This window comes from Dromiciops gliroides, chromosome 1 (genome assembly GCF_019393635.1).
Source record: "Dromiciops gliroides isolate mDroGli1 chromosome 1, mDroGli1.pri, whole genome shotgun sequence".
Taxonomy (NCBI): Eukaryota; Metazoa; Chordata; class Mammalia; order Microbiotheria; family Microbiotheriidae; genus Dromiciops; species Dromiciops gliroides.
The window spans coordinates 503,969,428-503,994,417 of record NC_057861.1 but is presented as its reverse complement, the minus strand read 5'-3'; the positions used below and the strand labels follow the sequence as shown (position 1 = coordinate 503,994,417).

The 24,990-nt window shown below is 45.4% G+C and overlaps 1 protein-coding gene across 11 annotated transcripts in view; it reads right to left on the bottom strand.

Annotated features, from left to right (window-relative positions):
* The window catches only part of RAI1 (retinoic acid induced 1), a 322,326-nt gene that overhangs the window by 36,527 nt on the left and 260,809 nt on the right, over positions 1-24,990 (bottom strand). The window contains exons 1-2 of one of the 11 annotated variants that reach the window (XM_043982767.1): positions 2,996-3,109; positions 523-707 (exon numbers count right to left, since the gene is read on the bottom strand). The exons of 8 other annotated variants lie outside the window; for them this stretch is intronic. The gene's annotated coding sequence lies outside the window, so the exon portion shown is untranslated. Of the gene's footprint in view, positions 1-522; positions 708-2,995; positions 3,129-24,990 lie in introns of those variants that run through there. 2 more of the 11 variants (XM_043982719.1, XM_043982758.1) reach the window with 2 other exon arrangements.

Below are 24,990 nucleotides of genomic sequence, written 5' to 3'. Positions count from 1 at the left end.
GATGGTGAACATAATTTTTAGGCTAATAGGCATTTTGTGCTTCCTGAGACAGATATGACCTTTTCGTGAATGGCTCCTTTGGGGTCATCAGAAGTCGGCCACAGGCCAGATGGATGTTCCCTTGGCAGAGGCTTAAGTTTATATTCCAGGCTCTCAAACAATGCTTTGAAGAAGGCCCCTGGCACCCCATAGATTCAGAGACATCTTTACCATGGACCCCACGATACGTGGAGAGGACCTCTTCCAGGACCTTCAACCCGCAGCTGTTTCAATAATAATTATGCCAATGTTCCATGCTCTGCTCTCTCAGTTATCACACATTGCTCCCCCCTCCTTTCCTGCCAATATCCATAATCTTCTCTCTGTCCTTTGTTATGGTTTTTATTACTTCATTCTTTCACCCAATCCCCAGATGACCACTCTTCTTACAGCATCGAATACAGAAGTTGCTGCAAACTCAACCCTAATATACACATTGTTAGTATATGAGAACTGGCTGAGCCCCATCATTCATCTCCTTACTCTGGGCCAGGGCTGCTCCAGGCCTCCCATGGTACTGCCTCCTGAAGACCATGAAATGGTAGCTTCCCTCAGGGATAGACTCTGAAGTCCAAGTTGTACTGCTCATCCCTCACTGGAGAGAAAAGAAGGGACTGTATGGCATCTCTAGGCAGTCTGCAACCTCCTTGGTAGAGTAAAGGTTCCCACTTCAACACCCAGTCAGAGAAACAAAAAACAAAAACAAAAACAAAAGATCAGCTTCCAAGGCAAGGACTCCCTCCTAGATTGACATCCTTTTCTAAAGAACCATACTCATAGTCTGCACAGGGCTCACACCTTCCCCACATATTCCTCTCTCCTATTTGGACACCCAGTCTTTATCCAGGCCCTGATTTCCCCAGGGAGACCCAGCTCCCTTCTGCTCTGGGGAAAGCAAGAGGGCACTACTCAGGCCTTCTAATGCTTCTGAATCTGGGGATTGGAGGGATTGGAAGGGAAGAGGGCTCCACAATCCTCCTCTCTCCTTCCCTCCCTCCTCCTCCCCCACAACCCCAGGGGAAGGAAGCAGCTTGTCAGTCCCGCCAGTGTGTCAAACCCGCATGCTGCCTAATTGTGAGCCAGCAGAGTTTAAAGAAATGTTTTCTGGCCCAGAGCCACACCGCAAACTGCTTGGTATAATTTTATTATTAAGGGGGGTGAGAGAGAGAGAGAGAGAGAGAGAGAGAGAGAGAGAGAGAGAGAGGAAAAGAGGCAGAGGAAGGGGAAGGAAGAGATGGAGGGAGAGGGAGAAAGGGAGAGACAGGGGGAGAGAGAGACAGACAGACAGACAGAGTGGGGGGGGGGAGGAGGATAGAAATTGTTTAGCCCAAGTCAGCTGGTGGAATATTTTGCTAAATGTTAAAAATGGGAAGGTTTTTCAGTTGGCAGTATGACTTCGTTAATTGCAAATTCACCCTCTGCTTATGGTAATTAAAGCTGAACCCCAGTTCTGACAATTAGGGTTGCGACTGGATGATTAACCCTTTCCCTAACCCGTGGGCACACAGGGACAAATAGCCTCCACCAGTTCTTGCGTGGGGGTTGGTCAATCAGGAGCCCCCAAGGAGCTCTGGTTAGAGATGAACTGAGAAAGCAAGCCAACTAGAATGCTCAGTAACCATAGCTTAGACGCTCTTGACAGGAGGTGGTAGTGGGTAGGGAGTGGAGAAGAAAAGGCAGGTGGCAGCTGCCATCACAGCATTTAGAGGGTTAAAACAGCACCACGAGTTTCCCAGTCCTGGTTCTTGCTCAACTTGGGGGGGGGGGTTGTCGCGGAACGACTGTGTAGGGGGAGAGAGGGGAGAATGGAGAATGTGGGAAGGAGATGCTGTTTTGCAGAAACATTGCTCCCTTGCAACAGATGTTTTATCCGTGTTAGACAAAAGCAAAGAGAAGAGCCTCGAATGGCTGAGAGAAAATCAGCAAGACTGGCAGGATCATACATTTAGAAGAGCTGAAAGGGACCTTAGAGATCATCCTCGTTCAACGCTCATTTACAAATGAGGAAACTGAGGCGCAGTGAAGTTACCCTTGGGGGCGGATACAATTTCACCTTTTTATTTATATTCCCCACGTCCTCCCTCCTCGTCATTCCCCCCCCCCCCCCTCCCCGGCTTATTTTCTTTCCTAAGCACCAATCCCGGTTTGGGTGGTGTGGAGGAGGACGGAATGCAACAAAAGAGCCGTTTCTCCTCCCGCAGCCCAGCCCGATGACCCGAGCAAGGTCACCCCGACCTCACCGGTTCCGCAGCCAGCCCGCCCGCCAGCCCGCCCGGGGCGGGGGGGGTGACACGCTTCCCCAAAGGCCCTCTGCCCCCCTCCTTTCTTCCTTTACTCGCGAGGCTGAGTCCCCTCAGATCGCTGCTAATTAGAGACTCGGGGAGAAAGGATTCCGGAGCTGAGATCGCCCTCCACCAAGCAGCGAAGACAGCCCCGAGCGCTCCCCTCCCCACCTCACCAAGGGGACCCCAGAGGGCTGGGTTTAAAGCTCTCCTCCCCCCCCCCCCCGCGTGGGGAAAGGAGGAGGAGGCAGAGAGACAGCCGCTCCCCCAGCTCTCATAATTCATCTCTCGGATTCCCTGCTGTACCCTCCCTCGGAAGTCAGCCGAGTGAGGCAGCTGTTCCTTGCACACTTCACTTGACCACAGATGATGATAAATGAGGCTGGGGCTGGGCCGCGGATGGGAAGAAGAGAGGTGGGGACGGGGCGGGGACCTCCAAGCGGCTGGTTGCCACCCCTTCCCCTCAGCTCCTGGTCCCCTCAACCGGATTCCCAGCCCCAAGTGTGTAGAAAGCCGAGGTACCACCGTTTCCACGCAGCCCGTGCCAATCCCTAGGACTATGTCATTGATGAGGATGAAGATGATGACTGGAGATGAATAGTAATAATCAAATACGCGAATCCACCACTCCCTTCTCCCCCGCCAGCTTGGGGTACCATTTTCCCCATTCCCACCTCTTGCTTTCTCCCACTCCCAACGAAAAGGAGGTACCATATCCGAGAGCCTGTGAGATCCCTCCCGATTAAAGCCCCCGAGTCCGTATATTGCGCGCACTTGGACGGAGCGGGACCCCGCGCTCGGTGCCTCCAGCGTGTCGGTAGCTGCTGGCTGAGAACCCCGCGGCGGCTTCTCCGCCTCCGCCTCCACGAAGCCTTCTTCCCCGCCTCCAGACGGGCTCCGCCTCCCGAGCCCTCCCCACCCCCGCCCCTCCCCCCGACAATAGCTGTGGATCCCCCCCACCCCGAATTGCTAATGCCTCGGTTCCCGCAGAGCCCTTCCTCCCTCCGCTGTGCTTGCCCCCAGCCTATTAAAGATCGTAAATAATGGATCTCTTCCCTTCCAGTCGTGGGGGCCCGGGGGCAGGCGCAGGAGTGGGCGGGCGGCGGTGGCGGCTGCCAGATGCACTAGGCACTCCGCCGGGGCTGGGGCTTAGGCGGGAGGGCCCCCGGGAACCCTTCCGCATTCAGGTACGGCGAGGGGCAAGCCAAGGTGTGTGTGTGTGTGTGTGTGTGTGTGTGTGTGTGTGTGTGTGTGTGTACATCCATACGTATAAATACCTAAACACAAACATATAGATATATCACATATGCAATCTCGATTCCATCCATAATGTTGTGATTTATACAAAGGAGGAGAGACGGAGGGAAATCCCGCTCTGCCCGCCTCCCCCAGCGCTCCCTCCTCTGACAGCGAGCGCTACGAGAACTTCCCAGCCAGAGAATGTTATTTTTAACCTGCCCCCCTTCTCTATTTTCCTGTGGTTTGCACGATCGCCTGCTCTAGATTTGAGGACGCGGCGCTCCTCACCTCGCTCTACAGCTCCCGGGGCTTTGGTGCGGCACCCCTCCTCCCTCCTCCCCGGCTCGGGGAGCTCACAGATAAATCACTGGCTGGGAAGAAGCGATTATGAACAAACGTTTCTTTCTGCAAAATATTGAAACCGTGTGGTCTGAGTTGAGGAGCAGGGGGGCGGGGACCGGGGAGACAAGATCCGCTTTCTTCTTCGCCCCCCCCCTCCCCCTCCGGAGAGGATCTCGCAGACGCGGCCGAGGAGCTCTCTCCTCCCTCCCCTGTCCTTTTCAGGCTCCCGGCTGATACGCTGGAGAAATGGCCTGCGTATTTTACAATCCCTCCCCATCCCCCTCGCCGTCCTTTTGAATTCCCGATCTTTCTCAAGCTCCCCCTCCCTCCCGGCCCCCCGACACACACAGAGTTTAGCCCTCAGCGAGGTCGCGGGTCAAAAGGACAAAGGTCCTCTCTTCCCAAGCCGCCGCCAAGAAACCAGGTGCCTCTTGGAATCTGCCTGGGAGCCCCCTTCTTCCTCCCCTGAGTTTTCTCCTGAGCCTCCCACAACTCCAGCTCCATTTCCTGAACATCACCCGTCGTCCCCCTCCGCTGCTTATCTAACCCTTTTCCTCCGGCTCGCCCTTCTTTATCTCTCCTCTCCCGATCTTCCTCTTTCTCCAGCCCCCTCCCCTGCATCCATCCCTCCTTCCTTATCCCCCTCTTCCATCTCCCTCCCCACTCCCCACTTCTGCTCTATCCTCGTCTCTGAACTCAGTCAGAAGGTGGTCTGTACCCCCGGATGCTTAGCTTTGCTGCAAGAGCGAAGTCACTTGACTCACTCATGTCCTGTGACATGCCAACCTAGCCTAGTGAAAAGGAGGGGGGCGGGGAAGAAAGCCCAGAACCTTCCTGGAAACCGGCTGCTTGCTCCAGCCAAGGAAAAAAGCAGGAGGATGCTAAGGGCCTGCTGCAGTACCCTGTCCCTCCTATCCTGTTTTCTCTTCCATTCACCAAACAAAAACATCAGCACCGACACCACCAACCACCAAAACGAGCCACACTCACAAACCGCCCGAATCCAAACAGGGACATCTTGGGATGGTTAAGATAGCCCTGCTCTCCTTACTGGGTGTGACTAATGCCCATCAGGGTGGGGGAAAAGGGGGAGAGGGGCTTAGCTGCAAAGCTGCACAGATGAAAAATGCCACCCCTCCCCCCTGATCTGAAGACCCTCGGGCACTCTAAGAGATAGGATGTATTTTCCGAATACCTGGGTCTCCCCCTAACCTCCCTTCATCTTTGTTCCTCATTCTCTACCCTCCCTCCCACCTTGTGGAATGAGAAGCAAGCCTGAACTTTCTGGCCTAGGCCCAGCTCCAAAGCTTAACAATTCTCACCAGCTGAAGGAGAGCCGAGGGGATTACTGGGATAACTGGGGGAGGGGGCAGATCCCACTCTGGATTCCAAGCTACCTAAAGTACTGTCCAAGTCTCACATTTTGCCCCTCCCGGGGCTCAGAGGAGGAAAGACTGCATCCTTACCCTCCTCTTGCAGACACCCATGTCCATCTGGAGCCCATGTCCTGGGTTTACCAAAGGCCATGTGGAATGAAAAGCTGATGATTCTATCCTTCATTCATCTCACTCAGGCTCAAGGATTGCAGCAGAGAGAGGTGAGAAGCTTGGCACTCAGGGTGCTTAGAGCTGCCCCTGGCACACAAGGATGCATGAGGAATACAGATTGGGAGAGCTGTTTTCTATACTGCAGATTAGTGTGCTGATAGGATTCTATACGGCAGCACCTGTTTGTCTGCTTGTCTCAAGAAACCCCTCAGGCCTTGAATAGCTGGGACCAGTGACTGGAGGAAACGCCACTGACGGTTCAGCCTTGACTTGGAGGTGGGGGTGGGAGTGGGGTGCAGACTGGTGTGAAAAGACTCAAGGCACTGCACATTGGGGGGGGGGTCAGAAAGAGGAAGGAACAAGAGGGGGGAGAGAGAGAGAGTTCTTAGCTTGTGTTCTTATCCATCCTTCTGGGATGGTATCGTAGGAACACATGGACTCCTAAGAACTACAATGACTGAAGATTTCTTTCATGAGGACTCAGGACGTACATTTCTCGAGCACTCTCTGCCCCAGTCCTCAGAACTAGGTGACGAAGCCTCCAGAAAAGAAGTCCCATGCCAAAGGAACCAGGGATTGTGAGTCAGGAGTCTTGGATTCTAATTCTGACTCTGCATCTGTGGACAGGGGACCACCCAAAGATTGGTTTAGATGAGGTCTAAGGCTTTGACACTCTGTACATTTGCCTTCTCCCTGTTATACCTCTTCTTTCTGGGATTTTTTCCTTTCCTTTTTGGATCTTCCCCACCCCGTTTTCCTCTCATGCTACTACTTCCACCTTCCTGGCTAGGGAAATGAATCTGATAAAGCATTCCATTAAGATACTAGTCTATAAAATCACCGAATCTTAGCTGGCAGAAGACCTGGGTTCAAGTCCCAGCATTGCAGCTTACAGCTTTGTGATCTTGGGGGGGTGGGAAAGAATCTGTTCTGAGCCTCAGTTTCCTTCTCTGTAAAATGGGGGTAATATTTGCACCTTTTTTTTTCCCTGCAGGGTTGTTGGGAGGAAAATGCTTTGTAAGCTATAAAGGTTTATAAAGATATGAATTATTTATTATCATTATTTCTCCTGCTCCATTTCCTCTTAGAGGTATTTGCATTTTTAAAGGGGGGCAATACTTAAACAGAAAAATACATGAACCTATGGTGGTAGAATTTAACTGTGGGGAGGGGGTGGGGGACTGGGCCTTCTGACTGCTCAAATCGCACCTACTCAGTTTATGTATTAAGAATGGACACATCTTTTTATTGGAGCCACCTCAAAGCACTTTACCCATATTGGACGGTGGGACCCTACCGGGGTAAATGGTATTACTCCCATGGATTGAGCCACTCGAGACGCCAGAAGGGCAGAAAGGGGTGGGGTGGTGGTGGAAAGGAGTGAGGAAAGAAAAGTAAGCCTAACTCCGAGGCCTCCTTTTCCAACCATCTGATAACACTTGCTCCTTTGTTCCAGATCTGATTGGCTTCTTCGAGTCTCAAGTAGAAGGCTGCTTTTGTTATCTCTCTGTGCCTTTCAGTGAAAAATCCTTCCCTCACACTCTCCCTCCAAATGAAAACCTTGCAGCTCCCTCCCTGCACCCCATTCGCCATATATTGTCTTGCTCACACATCTGAGGATGAATCTCAGCTTGATGCTGCTCAAGGCCTGCCATAAACTGGTCCCAGTCTTTTTTTTTAAAGGTTTTATTGATGCTTTTTCATTCTCATATCACTTGCCCTTCCCAATAATGAAGCATGCCTCCTCCCTCCCCCAACCAAGACTTACATCTAAGCAAGACAAACCAACACTTTGGCCATATAGAACAATGTAGGCCTCAATTTACAGCTATAGTCCACCATCTCTTTGCCAAGAAAAGGGAACTCCATTCCCCCAATGAGTCTTCTGGAGTCTAGACTGGTCACTGCTTTGCTCAGAGAGCCCATGTCTTTCCGCATAGGTTTTTACATTATGGTTGCAAGCCTACCTTTCTATCTTCATCTTCCACTACAAGCCTGGATAACACATTCATCTACTGCAAAAACACTGCTATACCTTTGCCTTCCCCCCACGCTGCAAGATGAAGAGAATTCCCCATAAGATCTGTTTTCTTTCATTGTTCCATCCCGCCATCATAAGTTACAGTACACGAGAGGCTTTGAGTCTTCCTTGTAAATACTCGACTGAATTCATCACAAAATAAATAAGTACCATAGTGAATAGAGTTTTGCATTTAAAAATATGTGCATTTATAAAAATGATAATTTTCAAATCCCCCTACATATCGCCCTACCCAGCTGTCCACTTTGCCTACCCCTAGTCCTGGCTGTTGCCTACACAAATTCTGGGCCACAGCCAAACTAAACATGTCTTGTCCTTGTCCATACCCTGTGCAATTTCTTAGGCCACAGACAGGATTGTGGCATCACAGAATTTGGAAATGGAAGCAACCTTAGAGATTATCTGGTTCGACTTCTTTACTTTACCAATGAGGTAACTCCCATCTCAATCTCTGGGCCTCAGTTTCCACATGAACAAGAAATGGGGTTCCTTAATCTGGGATTTGTGAACTTGTTTTTAAAAAATGTTACAACTATATTTCAATATAATTGGTTTCTTTTATATTTTATTTTATACATTTAAAACCACAATTCTCAGAAAGGTTTCACCAGACTGCCCAAAAAGTCCATGGTATAAAAAATGTTAAGAAATTCTGGATTAAAAGTGCTCTCCAGGGCAGCTAGGTGGCTCAGTGGATAAAGCACCGGCCCTGGATTCAGGAGGACCTAAGTTCAAATATGACCTCAGACACTTGACACTTACTAGCTGTGTGACCCTGGGCAAGTCACTTAACCCTCCTTGTCCCGCTCCCCCCAAAAGGCATAGTCTCCCCCCAAAAAATGCTCTCCACATCCAGAAAAAAAAGAACTATGGAATCTGAATGCAGATTAAACCATACTATTTCTACTTTTTTTGTTTTTTTATTTTCTGAGATGTTTCCCTTTTGTTCTGATTCTTCTTTCACAACCTGACGAATGCAGAAATATGTTTAATGTGATCGTACGTATATAACCTGTATCAGATTGCTTTCTGTTTTGGGGAGGAGGGAAGGAAGGAAGGGTGGGAGAAAAATTTGGGACTCAAAATCTTATAAAAACAAATGTTGAAAACTATCTTTACATTTAACTGGAAAAATAAAATACTATTAAGATAGAAAAATAAAGAAGTCTGATCAATAAAAAAAGAAATTCTGTATTAGATGATCTCTAAGGTCTCTTCTAGTTATTTTGGGTTTTTTTTGTTTTGGTTTGGTTTTTTTGTGGGGCAATGGGGGTTAAGTGACTTGCCCAGGGTCACACAGCTAGTAAGTGTCAAGTGTCTGAGGCTGGATTTGAACTCAGGTACTCCTGAATCCAGGGCCAGCACTTTAACCACTGTGCCATCTAGCTGCCCCCTCTTCTAGTTATAATATTCTGAGTCTGAGTTTAGAGAATATTCTCCTTCTTCTCTGCCTATCCAAAATTTTATCCATCAGTCAAGGATCAGCTCAAGTACTATTTCTTCCACGGGGCTTTCTTGATCACTGAAGCTGGAAATGCTTTCTTATGATACCCATATGGTTTATTTTTGTGAATTTGGGGAGGGTGGGGTGACCTGCATGCAGGTGGAAATATTACAATTTGTCAGCTAAGGGGCTATCCTACTGGAAAAGCCAAGCAAATTTCAGGCTACGGATACAATGTAATATTGTGCCATAAGAAATGATGAGATGGACAATTTCAGAGCCAACCAGGAAGGCCTTTATGAATCGATGCAGAGTGAAATGAGTAGAACTAGGAAGCCAATTTATATACCATGACAACATTGACAAGACAAACTATTTTGAAAAACTTTAGAACTCTGATCAAGTAAACTGAAAAACCCAAAAGTCCTAAAGAAAGTTGACATATACTACTTGCCTCTTGAAAACAACAACAAAATTAAGATATAATCCCATTTTTTAGGTCCTAGGAACCGTGCTCCTTTAGGTTGTGTGTATTACTTGCTTTCCCTTCACTGGCAAGGAGGGGATAGGGTGAGGATAGGGAGAGAGAAGGTAGTGATTGTGTAGTAATATGGGTGGAACCTACCATAGCATTAAAAGGTTTCCTGCTTGGCTAAAAATGGGGTTGGAAAGCTATAGTAACAAACTCAAAGACCTAGTGGATGAAATACAAAATTAGTGTCGGGGTGGGGATACTCTGGGAACAAAGACACCATTTTCATCTGGAGTGAGGAGGAAGATGGATGGCCTGTAAGCCTCATGATAGCCAAGGTAGGCCCAGGGAACTTTAGGTAGTCTACTTTAGTCTACTTTAGGCCACTAGTTTGGAACCACCTAGTATAGGTCATTTATTTTCATCACAGATGCCAGGATCCCATTCCATTCTTTTTGTATAATTCTCATTCATTTTGTAACCCCTAGAAAAGGCTCCTGTAGTCTGGAGTTTGTGGAGGCAGAAGGTATTAGAAAAAGGAAAATGGGTGCCTGCAACTAGGCAACAAAAGGTGTTCCAATGAATTGAGCACTGGGCCTGAAGTCTTGAAGACTAAAGTTCAAATCCCCACCTCAGACACTTAGTAGCTGTTGAGCTTGGGCAAATCACTTAACTTCCGTCTGCCTCAGTTTCTTCAACTGCAAAATGGGGATAATAATAGCACCTACCTTCTCAGGTTGTTGTGAGGATCAAATGAGATATTATTTATAAAGTATTTGCTTGGCACATAGAAGTCATAATAATAATGCTAGTCATTATTATTATTGTTGTTGTTTTATACAACTAGACACCCAGAAGTGGTGGCAATCAGAAGGGGGCCAAGTAATTAAGGTTTGGGTGCTGTAGTTTAGGGGTCAGGAAGGTCCAGGAGGCATAGTGCCTCAAATAGGGACGTTTACAAGCCATGTCTAAGGGGAGAATATACATGGAATAGGGTCAATCACCAAAGATAAAAGAGAATTTTTTTTACAAGAAAAGCTTTTGCAAAAACAACATCAATGCAGCTAAAACAAGAATGAAAACTGTAGGGTGGGAAAAAATCTTTTCTTTACTTAGATGTGTTCAAAGAATGTGAACAGACAGTACTCAAAAGAAAAACTGCAAATTATTTACAACCATACGAATGATTGTTTCAAATCACTACTAACAAGAGACACACACACACACACATACACACACACAAAGACCTGAGATTTCGCCTCACAGACAGCAAATTGACAAAGATGATAAAATATGGAAAAAGTCAAAGTTGGCAGGGCTTTGGAAAGACAGGCATCCTGTTGGTGGAACTGTGAATTAGTCCAGTCATTCTGGAAAATAATTTGGAATTTTGCTCTTTAAAATGTGACTAAAATGTCCATTCCCTTTGATCCAGAGATATTAGCTATAGGAATATATAGCTCTAAGTAGGTCAAATACAGAAAGGTTCCACCTACACTGAAATGTTCATAATAGCACTTTTTATGGTACCAAAGAACTAGAAACAAAATAGACACCCATCTGTTGAGGAATGGCTAAACAAATTAAGACTTATAAATGTAATGTTACTTCACTTTGAGAAACAATTAATATGGAAAATCCAGAGGATAAGGGGCAGACTTATATGAAGTGATGTAAAGTGAAATATGAAGAAAAAACAATATTCATGACCACAACAGTGTAAATAGAAAGAAAAACAACAAACCCACTAAAATGAATTCTGTGTAATAATATTAACCAACACTGAGCCTGGAAAAGTTCAGAAAAAAATGCACCTTTCCACCTTATATATCTGCTTGGCAAACATGACAAAAAATAACAGCAGTTGTTGGAGAGGCTGGAGAAAAACATGATCCACTATCCGTGGAGCTATGAATCTATCCAGCCATTCTGAAAAACAATTTGGAGCTATGCCTTAACAGTCATTAAATGGTGAATCCCCTTTGATGACCCAGCAATACCACTACTAGGCCTAAACCCTAAATAGATCAAAGAAAGAGGAAAAGGCCCCATAGGTAAAAATATTCATAGCAGCTCTATTTATAGTGGCAAAAAAACTGGAAACCAGCAGTGTACCCGTCAGCTGGAGAATAGCCGAACAAATTATGGTATATCCATGTGACAGAATATCATCACAATTTAAGAAACGATGAAAAGGATGTTTCTGGGGAAACTTGGAAAGACACATATGAACTGATATAGAAAGAAGTAAACAGAACCCAGAGAACAATTTTTACAATAATAGTAATATTGTACAGAAAATCAACTTTTGAAAGAAACAAACTCTGATCAATGAAATGACAAATCATTAACTCTAGAAGACAGACGACGAAGCATGCTGCCCCTTTCCTGACAGTGAGGTAAAGGATTCAGGATGCAGAACGAGTTCTACCTTTCTGGATAGGCACCATGTGGGAATTTGTTTTGCTTGACTACAGATTTTTGGGGGGCGGGGCAATGAGGGTTAAGTGACTTGTAGGGTCACACAGCTAGTAAGTGTCAAGTGTCTGAGCCAGGATTTGAACTCAGGTCCTCCTGAATCCAGGGCCGGTACTTTATCCACTGTGCCACCTAGCTGCCCCGACTACAATTATTTTACAAGGGTTTTTTTCCCCTCCCCAAGTTGGGACGTGGGAAGGTGGGAGGGAGAGTATGGTTAAGGATGGGGACGTACCTCAAAAAAGAGAAGAGAACAAAAGGCAGGTCAGAGGAATTACAAACAAGCAGGATAGCTTTGAAAGTTACATGTTATATTTATTATATGCTTTAAAAAACAAATTCTACCTAATTGAGAGTTGCAATGTCATGTATAACATATATGGAAATGCTCCTTTCATTTGGTGTTTTTAAAGTTCTTAATAAAAATAAAGTTAAATAAAAAGAAAATGTATCTCCTTCCCTTCTCTGAAGACGTGGACTATGCACGTATGCAAATAATCCAATGTGGAATGTTGCATACACTATCACATACAGTTGATGTGTTGGTTGTTTGGTTTTAATGAGCTGCTTTTGAAAATCTTTGTTACAAGGGATCACAAGTAGAGTAGAGAAGGGGGAAGAGATTTATTTGGAAATTAAAGTGATGCAAAAACAGAGTATAAATACAAATAAGAGGATTTTTTTAAAGGGACAGAAAAAGGGATAGTGAAAGGTGAAAGTCTTTTAGTGAAAGGTGGGGGAAAAAAAGGAATAATGAAAGCCCCAGGGACAAAGGTGAAACTTCTGGCAGAAGGAGCTTGTGGTCCAGAGAAGCTCATTAGTTAGGCCCAAAGCCCACAGTGGAATATTTTAGGCTAGTTCATTCAGCACTTAACATAGTTTTCTTTGTTTTGCAGCTAGTTTTTCATACGTCTAAATTTTATTTGTCTTCCCTTGATTGTAAGCTCTTGGAGGGCAGAGAATTATCAATGCCTTAGTAAAGAAGTCTTTAGGAGTTGGGTTGTGTGGAGCAAACAGAGGCTTGTCCAGGTTCACATAGCTAAATGTACCCAAAAAGCACATTTGAACCCAGGTCTTCTTGACTCCTAGCCCTAGACTCTATCTACTACTCCACATGCCTTTAGACTGTGCCTTATAGTTCTTCATTCCTTCTAGCATCTTACATAGTATCTTTTTTTTTTTTTTAGTGAGGCAGTTGGGGTTAAGTGACTTGCCCAACGTCACACAGCTAGTAAGTGTTAAGTGTCTGAGGCCGGATTTGAACTCAGGTCCTCCTGACTCCAGGGCCGGTGCTCTATCCACTGAGCCATCTAGCTGCCCCTTACAAAGTATCTTCAAGGCTCATTAAAGCATGAAATCCCAGAATGTCAGAATGGGAAGAATCTTTATAGATCTTCTAGTCCAATCTCAGGGAAAGTTAAGCAGTGCGGTGGACAGAGTGATTCATCTTCCTGAATTCAAATCTGGCCTCAGATGCTTTCTTACTACATGTGATCCTGGGCAAGTTGCTTCATCCTGTTTGCCTCAGTTTCCTCATCTGTAAAATGACCCAGAGAAGGAGATGACAAACCATTGTACTATCTTTGCCAAAATCCCTCCCAAAAAACAAACAAATAAAAAAAAAACCAAATGGAATCACACAGAGTCCAGCACTTCTGAAATAACTAAACAAAGTCCAATCTACTCTTTTTTGACAGGGTAGAAACTTGAGATCCAAAAAGAAGACCTGCCTGAAGTTACAAAATAATCATTAGTGAGCTCTCTTTTAGAAATCTTATTTCAAAAAAAAAATCTTATTTCCCTTTAATTTTTTTTCTTTTAGAAATCTTTAAGAATTTTTTCTTGGAGGAGGGAAAGAAAAAACAGAATTACAAAGGATGGTATATGCAAAAGCAGAATTACACAACAAATTTCAGATCTGGGTAGCCTGCTTCAGTTTTGTTTTCTTTTCCATTGAGGATGGAGATTCAAACAACAGTCCCAACTACTAACTTCTGTCTTTCCTCTCTAACTTTACCACCACTGAGTAAACCTTCACCCCACAGGAGGCTTGAATGGAAACCCACAAACCTATGGAGGGGAAGTGAATCCTTATCAGTCCCCTAAAAACACCCTCAGAAGGGGCACAGATCCCAAACTTATGATGATCCTTTTGGGGAAGATGATCATTCCTTTCTGGAAGGTCAGGTCAGGGTGATCTGTTCATGTTTTGGTAGAAAGAGAAAATATTTACACTTGGTTTGTTGGTTCTTCGCTGTGATGAACAAATGTTCAATTTTTCCTTTCTCCAAAACAGCCATGGAGTTTGTCTGTAAGTGGAAAAGGAGGCATGGGAATCTCGCTTATTCTAAAAACAACACACGCATACCCCGCTCCCATTTTAAATGGCATTCATTTGCTATCGTGGCTGACTGTTTTCTGGTTCAGAATGATTTGTGTGCTATGGGGTGGTTTCCCCAGCCAAGAGCTAAACAGATATTCCCTTCTTTCTCACCCCCTTAAGTTTTACCTTGAACTGTGTTGAAGTTCACGCTACCAGACTTTCTTCCAGAACATTCCACTCTCCCCAACTAGTTTGCAATTGCCTCATCATCTGAGAGGAGAAAGTGCAGCAAAGTCATCTGACTTGGTCTAAACCCCAAAGATGACTCGTTTGGGAAAAGTCTAAGGAAAAGACCGTACCACTCACTGTTTCTAAGGCATGACTGCATAAAGAAGTATGAGCTTTTCTTTTTTTTTTTTCTGTCCTGGACAGAAAAGTGAATTTTGAAACAAAGTCAAAAGCACAACAGGATAAACTGTGAGGCCCTAACTTTTACCACATGATCGGGGAGACTGTCTGGCTCAGTACGTCTAGGGCTGTGGTGGGGTTGGGTGGTGGGTAGGGTTAGGGAAATAGCTCTACCTACAGCTCTGACATTAGACTGTGAACTCCACATAGGGAAGGATGATGTCTGGGAGAACTGCCTTAGGCTCAGGGATTCCGTGACTTGCCTGTGGTCACGTGTGCTAGTAAAGTTTCAGGAGAGTTTTCTTGACTTTAGCCTAGTACTGTCTTCACTATATCGCACTGCTCCCAGGCACAGAATAGCACTTGGTAATTTGTATAAACAACCTACTGATCCAGAGATTTAAGAGAGGAACGATCTGATTGGCTTCTTGCTCCTCGTGTTGTTGTTCTTTAGTTGTGTCTGACTCTTTTCATGACCCCATTTGGGGTTTTCCTGGCAGAAATACAGGAGTGGTTTGCCTTTTCCTTCTCTGGCTCATTTTTATACATAAGGAAACTGAGGCAAACAGGGTGAAGTGACATGCCCAGGGTCACACAGTTAGTGACTATCTGAGGCCAGATTTGAACTCTTCCTGACTTGGAGCCCAGCACACCATCCACTGTGCTACCTTGCTAAGCCTTACAGACGTATCTTGTTCCTACATCCTTCTAAACCTTTGCGCTTGGGCCATTTCACTCCCCACTTACAGGTTCAGTGCTACCCCAGACTATGAAACTAAACCTGGCCATTCCAGAGGGAATAGGCCAGGAACAGGAAGCTCATTGGCCTTTCAACCACAACCATTTCTGTAACTGAGGCGCTGTCTTGCTCCTCTGGGCCACAGTCTCAGACACGGTTCCCTGTCCCAGTCAGCACCCCACAATTACGACCCCTGCTCTCTTCTTCAACCTTCCCTGGAACTGGAATCCTGTCACTGAACACGAGTTTCCCATTGCTTGGGCCCAGCTCCCTGAAGGAAGCCCCACCCCCCTCCTCTTTCCTGGCCTGAACCTCTGCATAACTTTGTGAAACCGACTACCTCATCTGATCAGACCTCCTCCATTGCCTGTTCTGTCCCCGTCTCCTGGCTTCAGCCATCTCCCAGCTGGCCCGTCCTACTGTCTGCAAGAATCTCAGTTATGACAGTTGGTGAGCCTTGGGAACCATTTTCAGTTTTTCCTCAGGGGAAAAAAAAATTCTGTTCCATTCATGTGGCATTAGCAGCGCAGCAACACTGACCTGGAGCAGGATCCCTGCCAGCATTGTTTAGTAGCTGTATGACTTTAGGCAAGTTACTTAATTTCTATGAGCCTCAGTCTTCTCATCTAGAAAATGGGGGGATTTAAAAATACTTTCATTGCCTAACTCAGGATGGTCTAGAGAATCATATGAGTTAATGTCTAAGTACTATATGAATATGAAGGATAATCATCAACATGATAACTGACAGCTAACATTTATATAGTACTTTTAAGATCTGCAAAGGACTTCATGTGCCATTTTATCTTTTCTAAAAATGAAAGGTTGGGGATTCTTCAGCTTTTTGGGTCTTGAGCCCCCTTGGCAGCCTGGTTAAACCTATAGATTTCTTAGGATAGTGTGTTGCTTAAAAAAAATCATAATTGAAAGAATTACTAAATTTCAGTTAAAGGTTAGTGAAAATAAAGATGTAATTTTTCCCCCCATCCAAATTTATGGACCCCTTGGAATCCTTAGGAGCTCCTGCCCCCCAGCTTAAGCACTCCTGGATCAGATGACCCGTAAGGGGCCTTTCTGGGCTAAAGTTATGAAACTAATCTCTCCTTTCAAAATGAATAAAGTGACTTTGGAGTCAGGAGACTGCTTGCAGGGCTGGCCCTGTCACTATTTACCTCATTTGAGCCTCAGTTTGCTTATTTGGAAATGGGGGTGACAATACTTTTGCTACCTACATGATGGTTTGGCTTTTGTAAACTCTGAAGCCTGACATGAATGCTGTGACCTGAGTTTGTGCTGCTAAAAGTGAAGTGTTTGGGTAAGGTTCCTGCTCTTTGTTTACAGTAAATTTGGTTATTTACTAAATTCTCCAAAACCTACCACATTTGTAAGCTCCTATTACCAGTTACCAAACAGTAACTGATTATGCCTTTTTGTGTGGAGCAATGAGGGTTAAGTGACTTGCCCAGGGTCACACAGCTAGTAAGTGTCAAGTGTCTGAGGTCACATTTGAACTCAGGTCCTCCTGAATCCAGGGCCGGTGCTTTATCCACTTGGCCCACCTAGCTGCCCCCAAGAAGAAATTTTTTTTTTAAATTAATAAAGTATTTTTATTTTTTTACCGTTACATGTAAGATAGTTCTCACTTTTGTTTATACAAGCTTTCCAATTTCAGATTTTTCTCCCTCCCCTCCCTCCCCCATCCCCTAGACAGCAGGTAATCTGATATAGGTTATATATATATATATATATATATATATATGTGTGTGTGTGTGTGTGTGTGTGTGTGTGTATGTATATATGTATATATACATAATAACATTAATCCTATTTCTGCATTAGTCATGTTATAAGAGAAAAATCAGAGAAATGATGAAAAACCTCAAAATAGAAAAAACAACAGCACCAAAAACAAAAGAAATAGTATGGTTCATTCAGCGATCTATACTCCACAGTTCTTTCTTTCTTTTTTTTTTTCTTGGATTTGGAGATCCTCTTCTATCATGAGTTCCCTGGAACTAAGAAGAAAATCTTAAAAGGGAGTAATCCAACCTTTTTCTATTTAACTATATGCAGGGGATATGATTGAGGTAAGGGATGTCTTCCATCCCCTGCTTTTGGCCTCCTTTCTCCAGAAACCAATTTCCCTCTCTGCTACTCACAGGACACTGCCTATGAGTCCCTGCTGCTACATACCACTAATAATGACAGGAAGTGATCATGGATCACTTCTAAATCAGTCCACATGGATGCTGACATCACAGAGCTGACACGTTAGCAGAGCCATAGCTAAGGTAGGGCAACTTAGTGAGCCAAAGAGGCTACCAAATGAAGATGGCATTGATAGAGCTTGAGATCCAGTGGCAGGGTAGAAACAACAGAGCTTAGTATCTACTTAAACAAGAACAATTAGATAAAGAGCCCTATCCTTACTGTCTAACCCAAGGTCTCTGTCTCTGTCTCTGTCTCTCTCCCCACAACAGGCTTACTTACAAGCTAATATCTCACAATCTCCAAAACTAATGACATGCTTCATGCTGCTTGCCTTAGATGTATGCCACTTTCCCTTGGTGCAAAAAAATCCCAATTCTGCATAAACCAGAACTGATATGTTGTCTCATCAGTGAAAATCCTGATAGTGAAGAGGTTGGGATGAGCAGGTGTTGGTTGCCCTAAATAAGTGGAGGGGTGGTATCCATAATGCTTGAAATGCATTCTGCTAGAATAAAAACAGTACTGGAGATGGCTGCTAGATGGCACAATGGAAAGAGCAATGGCCTTGAAATTGGGAGGACCTGAGTTCAAAATCTCATCTCAGACACTTACTAGCTGTGTGACCCTGGGCAAGTCGCTTAAACCCCAATTGCCTTAAAAACATCTGGGGCCATCTCCAGTCTTCCTGATAGATATCTTGCCATTGGACCCGGATGGCTCTAGAGGAGAGAGTAAGGTTGGTGACCTTGCACAGCCCTCCCTCACTTAAATCCAATTCACTGCAAGTCATGAGATCACCCAATGTCATGGTCCTCTTCGAGAATGAAGGACAAAACAACAGTAGTAAAGATGGAGTCAGGCAAAATGTAGGTTCAAATCCCAACCTCTATCATCATAAACAAATCCCTTCAGCTCATCGTTAAGGCAGCTAGTTGGCCCAGTGGACAGATAGAGCACTGGGTCTGGAGGCGGAAAGATCTAATTTCAAATCTGGCCTCAGTTGTTTACTAGTTGTGTGACCCTGAACAAGTCATTTACTTGTCTGCCTCAGTTTCCTCAACTACAAAATGAGATAATAACAGCACCTAGCTGACAAAGTTGTAAGATCAAATGATATTGTATTTGAACAGTGCTTAGCACAATGCCTAGCATATAGGATGTGCTTAGTAAATGAGTGTTCCCTACCTCCCCACCAAAAACGGTGATAAGAATACCTGCAGGACCTACATTATAGGACTATCCCAAGATGTTGGGTAATATGCTATGTCAAATGCTTTGTAAATGTCAACTTTAGCATCATCAAATCCAATGACCTTATTTTGCAAATGAGGAAACTGAGATGCATGGAGGAGAAGTAACTTGTCAAGGTCATTGTTGTTACTGTTGTTTGTCCTTCATTCTGGAAAAGGACCATGACATCCCGAGTTGATGTCATGCAGTGAATTGGATTTAAGTGAGGCAGGGCTGTGCAGGGTCACCAACCTCACTCTCTCCTCCCTGGAGCTATCTGGGTCCAGTGGTGAGATATATACATCAGTATGACTGGGATGACCCTGGATGTTTGAAGCAGTCAGGGTTAAGTGACTTGCCCAGGTCACACAGCTAGTAAGTGTCTGAGGTGAGATTTGAACACAGGTCCTCCCAACGTCAGACCCAGTGATCTATCCACTGTACCACCTAGCTGCCCCAATTTACTCAGGTCACACAACTATCAAGTGGTGGAGTAGGGACCTGAGTCCAAACCTCCTGACTTTAAGTCCAAACTTCCTGATTCCAATTTAATCAATTAATCAATATGTACTTATTAAGTGCCTACTATGGACCAGGTACTGTGCCAGCTGATAAGGTCAACCTGGAAGCCACTGTGGACACCATTCCAGGCACAAAACAGTCGGTATACCTCAATGAAGTAAATTCTTGGCATTTGATGATAGTCCTTTGTGAGACACATGAAAGACAAAGTTTAAACACAGACTTTAGAGTTAAAATCAAAGGTGGCTAGGTGGCATAGTGGATAGAGTACTGACCTGGAATCAGGAAGACCTGAGTTCAAATCCAGCCTCTGGCTAAGAGACCAAGCTGTGTTACTCCCAGGCAAGTCTTCAACCCTCCCTCAGCTTCAGTTTTCTCATCTGTAAAGTGGGGATCATAATAGCCCCTAATTTCTCGGGTCCTTATGAGGATTGAAATGAGATAAAGCACAAAAAGCGTTTATACCTTTAGAAAGGAATTCAGAGATCATATACATCTCAGATAAGGAGACTGAGGCCTGGAGTCATGTGTCAATAGTGGAAAGGCAGGAGTGACATCGGGCACTCTCCGCAGCAGCAACTTATTGTCCTTGGCATAATACAAAGTCCCCATTCTGGCACGGAGAGTCTTCCACAGTGTCGATCTCACCTAGCCTTATGCGGCCCTGCTAGCTATTCTTCACAAATGACATTCCATCTCCTGCCTCAGCACCTTTGCCCAGGCTGTGCCCCTCGTCTACAATGCATTCCTTCCATCTGCTTTGTAAAATCTCTGGTTTGCTTCCTTTGAGCACAGCTTAGAGACCACCTACTTATCACATGAGGGCCTTCCTGATCCCTCCAGTTGTTTACTGCCACTCACCTTTTGAAAATTACTTTGTATTTGTTTATCTATGTACCTGAAGGAGCATTGCAAATCTCAAAAGTCAGAAAGACCTAGGTTCAGGTCCTGTCTCTGACAATTACTGGCTGTGTGACCCTGGGCAAATCATTTAACTTCTCAGTACATTAGGCTACTCTCTCTGACTGTAAGTTGCAGAGGAGGTGCAGACCTGCATTAGTAGAGGGTGTTTTGCTCATCTGAGAGTTCCTTACATCAAAGAAATCACCGGTCCTAGTCTCTGTCTCTGTACATACATATAGACAGAGATACATTTCCCCAGACACTCCTGTTTGCAGATGACATCATGTTTGCTGATTGTATCTTTTTTTTTTTTTTTTAGTGAGGCAATTGGGGTTAAGTGACTTGCCCAGGGTCACAAAGCTAGAAGTGTTAAGTGTCTGAGGCCGGATTTGAACTCAGGTACTCCTGACTCCAGGGCCTGTGCTCTATCCACTGCGCCACCCTAGCTGCCCCTATGCTGCTGCTGATTGTATCTTGCAGAATTTCCTTAAATGAGATTTATGATCCCTCAGAAGAGTTTTATCTAAACTATCCGCAATTAAAAAACCAAACAAACTGAAACAAAATGGATGAAAAATGTCTATCCATCTAGATCCTTGCTTCTTAAACTGTTGAGTCACTGAATGTGGGGGGTCAAGAAAAATTTGGCAGTAAATGTTTGATTTATATACCTATACACCCAGGGTCAAGTAACAATTTCTTGGGCAAAAAGGGGTCATAAGGGGAAAAAGTTGAAGAAGCCCTGGTCTAGACGATGATCTTCAATTGCACAACCTATATAGCTCATTCATCAGTGTGTACATATATACATATAAATGTAAATATATATTTGACAGACAATGCAAGTAGACAATGAACTAGGCCCAGGAAGGGAAAGAGAATGGATTTATGAGGCACCTACCATGTGGCAGGCACTTTATAATTATTTCTTTTAATCATATGTACCACCTAGCTGCCTCTTTTCAATAATAATAACTAGCATTTATGTAGCACTTTAAGGTTTTCAAGCACTTTGTAAATATACCTCATTTGATCCTCACAACAACCCTGAGAAGTAGGTGCTTTACAGATGAGGAAACTGAGACAGACAGGTTAAGTGGCCTGTCCAAGGCCACAGAGCAGTAAGTGTCTGAGGATGGATTAGAACTCAGGTCTTCTTGATTCTAAATTAACTTTTCTATCCAGTGTGCCAATTTGTTTTGGAGAAATTGCAAAGCCTTTTTTTTTTTTTAAATGACTCCGGAGCTTCAGCCTGAAACAAAAGCCCATCTTTTTTGGATGATTTGTGCATGGCTTTTGAGTCATGGAATGCTATAATCTCTGAAAAGAGGAAGTTGATGCTGACCCAGAAAATAATGGGAGGAATGGCATGTGTGCATAGGCTGCAATTTTTGATGTGAAAAGCTGATTTGGTCATTGGCTAGGAGTGAGGGATAACTCGGGGAAAGTTCTTGGGGTGGGGGGTGTCTTTCTGATGTTCAGAGGATGTGAAGAAGGCCTCTATCACCCTGAAAGGACCCCTCATGGTAAATGGGAGGAATGGGCAGGAGTCTCACAGGATGGGCAGGCATGAACTGGCTGTGGTCTCTATATTGTTACAACAGAAGCTCTTTTCCGGGTGGGGTTTGCTTCATTTGTTGATCTGTACCTGGCATTTTGTAGTTGCTAATAAATGCTCACTGATGGCTTGTTGGGGGGAACATTGACAGCAGTGTGATGATTACGGTCGTGCTGGAGCTTGGCTGTTTTAGAGGGGCTAGAACATACTCAAGCTCTGGACGCCTGTTCCTCTCAGGTTGCCAGTTTCAGAGACAGGAAAAGCAGGAAATGCCGGAGTCATAGCAACGGCCAGCCTCCACATACGTTGTGGTCCTGATTACCAAGCAGCCCATCAAAGCCTGGGTCGCCATACTGTTACTGTATAAATTGTGGATAACACGTCACGGAGATAAATTAATGTAAACCAACTTGATGCCTACATTTCCTGGCTGGCTTTAGGCCTGCTTTTTAGGCATTTCAGACTGGAACAAAGTTGGCAAGACTCATCCTGTGGCTGGCCCCTTTTGCTCCACAAACATTCAGGTATGTGACCTTGAAACGTTCCTGTCTCTCACATTGGTCAAGGGGTTTTTTACTGAAACTGTATGACAAGGGCCTAATTGAGAGAAGGCTGAGATAGGGAAAGTCCCCAAGGTTCACTCTCTAAAGGAAAGCTGTTTTAGTTGGGCCTGAAGCTTCTTTTTTTTTTTTTTTAAATAAATGAAGTAAACTGGAGGGAGAGGAATAAAACCAAATCGACTTTTTTTGGGAAATAAAAGAGATTAGTCTGGGATCTGCTTAAGAATTTCTGCTTTTTCAACTGCTTTTCCTTTTGCCTGGCCCTGACCTGGATTGAGGGGAGGGCTGTTGGACAGGGGGAGAAGGGATTTGTGGTTGGAGGGGCAAGGTTTTCAAGGCTGACAAAGCTCTCCTGGGCCTGTTTGCTGCCCTCCTAGGTATACTTAAAGGAGCCACACTTGGCTGATGACCAAAGAGAAGAAAGGTTATACTTTTCTCAAATACTCTGGCAAACTCTGACTTTGCTGCTTCCCTGCCCTCAAGGAAAGACTATTCTCTAATATTCTGTCTCTCCCCTCTCTCTCTGTCAGTCTCTCTCCCCTCTCCTCTGTGTGTGTCTCTGTCTCTCTCTTTCTCTGTGTCACTCTGTCTCTCTTCTCTGTCACCTCTCTCCCTCTCCTCTGTGTGTCTCTCTCTGTCACTCTGTCTCTCTTCTGTGTCACTCTCTCCTCTCCTCTCTCTGTGTGTCTCTCTTTCTGTGTCACTCTGTCAGTCTCTCCTCTCCCTGTCTCTTCCTCATTTAAAACAAACTCCCTCCAAACAAAAACAACATTTTCATACCTATTCTTCCATTTTTATCTTCAGAATTTCCAAGTCGGTTTAAACAGGATAATTGTCTTTATTCCCTTTGGGCAGATGAGGAAACTGGAAGGCCAAAGAGGGACCACTTCCCTTAGGTCACCCAACTGTCCTAGTGGAAAAATCAGAAGCCCCAGATCCTGGGCCTTGTGCCTCCGGCCTTAGTGCTTCTACATCAGTCCCTAGGGACTCTCATTCAGTCCAGGAGGCAGGGCCAGTAAGTGCGGGTCTCCCCAGAGCAGTGTGGTATGGTGTTGGGGGCGGGGGGGTTCATGGGGCATCCACTTCTTTCCATCATCCCCCAGCTTCCCACACAGCCTTTGCCTCCTTGTGCTTTCCCACACATGCTGGTGCTGGCCTGAGTTTCACCTCAGCCTGTGCCCCAGATGTATTCAACAGCCTTTTTTTTTCTTTTGGGAAACAGAGTGATATCTGAAGCCTGCGTTGGCCTTCCCCACAGTGACCTCTCCACCCTGCGGTCTGGTTTCTGGCAGGACTGCAGGCCTCCAGCACAATAGCAGGAGGAGAGGGAGTAGGAAGGGGATTTGGCGAGGAAGGAAATCCACCTAGGGAACTCCCCCCCACCCCCCACCTCCATGCACCAGACATCTCAGAAGGACGTGGTTTTTATATGAGCCTTGGTTTTAGAATACCAGCAGACAAAGCTCCAAGGCCTTCAGCTGCCTTCGAATGGAACAAAGAGGGCATGGGAGAAACGTGGGAATGTCAGAAACAGGGAGAGCAGAAAACAAAATGGCAGGGCGAGCCAATCAGCTCCTGACTCCGTGCTAAATTAGCCTTCGCTGGAGGTGGAGGCTTAGACGCGGCAGCCCCCTCGAGTCCCCCGCTCCTGTGCCCCCTCCCCAACAGCAGAGGCACCCCAGGAATTCTTCAATCCTTTGGGGACCCTCAAATACAGAGCCCCTTATGCCCACCCCCCAGCCTCTTCCTAGCAGAGCCACTCTCTTAATGCAGAGCAAAACCTTTTCAGTGCTTCTCCAGAGGAAGTTTTGACAGGAGGGTTGGTTTAAGGGGGGAAACTTTAAAACCATCAGTGTTCAGTTAACAGCACTGGTAGGACCTCTTGAATTTAGATGCCAGGACCAATATATCTCCCATAAATTGTGTGTATGTGCCTGCTTGCTTTTCCCCTCATTCTTCTGACTGCTCTTTCTTGTTTCATACCCCAGGCCTGGCTCAGACCTTTCCCCCATCTCTCTCTCTCTCTCACTCTCTCTCAGCAATGAAGATTAAGTGACTTGTCCATGGTCAAGTGTCTGAGGTCGGATTTGAACTCAGGTCCTCCCGAATCCAGGGCCGGTGCTTTATTCGCTGTGCCAACTAGCTGCCCCTCTCCTTTCTTTCTTTCTTTTTTTTTTTTGGTGAGGCAATTGGGCTTAAGTGACTTGCCTAGGGTCACATAGCTAGTAAGTGTTAAGTGTGTGAGGCAGATTTGAACTCAGGTCCTCCTGACTCCAGGGCCGGGTGCTCTATCTACTGCGCCACCTAGCTGCCCCCCCTTTCTTTAGCAACCTTTTCACTTATGCCTCAGTACATTCATTGGAAGGCAAGGGAAGGTGCCCAGTCATCCGGCAGAGCAGAAGGCCTTTCCTTTCCCTGTTACTGCTCCCCCAAAAGGGTCCCATCAAGAGATCTTTAGGGCCCAAGAGGTCTTCGTAAAGGGAGTAGTCGAGTGGGGGGGGGCTCTGGAAGGGGAGACAGATTTGCTGTGGCCTAGGAATCAAGGACAAAAGCAGAGCTCCCTTCCAGATGGTAGCACTAGGGTCGGGGATTCTTTCTACCCCTTTGAGAACTTCTGTCTTCTTTATGCCCAGGAAGCACTCTCAGGGCAGC